Source organism: Pteropus medius, unplaced genomic scaffold (assembly GCF_902729225.1).
Source record: "Pteropus medius unplaced genomic scaffold, Ma_sr-lr_union100, whole genome shotgun sequence".
NCBI classification, from domain to species: domain Eukaryota; kingdom Metazoa; phylum Chordata; class Mammalia; order Chiroptera; family Pteropodidae; genus Pteropus; species Pteropus medius.
In genome coordinates this window covers 8339991-8341085 of record NW_024349804.1, presented here as the reverse complement: position 1 = coordinate 8341085, position 1095 = coordinate 8339991, and the positions used below count along the sequence as shown (strand labels likewise).

The 1095-nt window shown below is 42.7% G+C and overlaps 1 non-coding gene across 1 annotated transcript; it reads left to right on the top strand.

The window, feature by feature from the left end:
* Positions 1–391: 391 nt before the first annotated feature.
* LOC120583010 (5S ribosomal RNA) lies at positions 392–510 on the top strand. Its single transcript, XR_005647701.1, has one exon. It is a non-coding gene; the product is annotated as a 5S ribosomal RNA (ribosomal RNA).
* Positions 511–1095: the final 585 nt, after the last annotated feature.

The following is a 1095-nucleotide window of genomic DNA, read 5'->3' as shown; positions in this document are numbered from 1 at the left end:
TTGTGTTATTTGTGTTAAAATCCGAATTATGCTAACTACTAGATGGGTGATCTTAGGCTAGTGCCTTAAACTTCCTAAGCTTCTGCTTCCTATAAAATGGGAATCATGTCACCCACTCTACTGAATTCTTGGGTGGCTGTGCCAAATGCCAGACACATGATAGGTGCCTTATGAGTATCAGTTCTCCTTCTCGTCTCTCAATTTCTGGTCTTTGTGTTGAATGTTCCTTCTAAGTTGGCTCCTTTGTTAATTTAAAAACAGAACTATTTCCCCGTGAGGTTTAAGTTTCCCCAAGGACAATCACGTTCCGGTCAAGTTTCTCCAAGTCTCCATCTGAGACTCCCTAAGTATCCTGGGGAACCTGGCTGTTAAAAGTGAGTGAGTTACCTCAGTCTATGGCCATGCCACCCTGAACAAGCCCGATCCTGTCTGATCTCGGAAGCTAAGCAGGGTCGGGCCTGGTTAGTACTTGGATGGGAGACCACCTAGGAAGACCAGGTATTGTAGGCATAAAATTAAAAAAAAAAAGGATTGTAAACTGACAAGGTCCTTGCAATCTGTGAGGTCAACCAAGGGTTGCCTCACCTAAAAAAAAAAAAAAAAAAAGTGAGTTATCTCTAGAGATGGCCACATACATTGCAGTTGCCCAAATTTAATTTCAAAGGGTGACCTAAACATTTGGAAAGTGACATAACTGGAGCCCCTTTGTGCTGGGTAAACCCGTTATAATGGTCCGTGTGTTTATGCGCCTACTGCTCTTTGCAAATATTTGTTGCTGTGCTCCTCACACGTTAATGAAAAAGCAGACTTAAGCGAAGGCTCTGGTTCTGAGCTTCTCCCTCCCGAGGAGGTTTAGTTACTTTTTGCATCGGTTCTTTCCCAAGAAGCAACGTCCCTTACTTAGTACTTAGGGTCACAACACCTACTGAATTCTTCCAACTCCAGTCCATGTTCGGAGTTTACAGAGATCAGGGGACATTTCCTGTCCTTTCTTCTTAGTCAATGGCATACATCAGAATAGATGATGCAGTTCAGGAGGATCTGAGATTAAAACACCATGCGTGAAGCATTTTTTGTTCATCACTGAGTAATTTT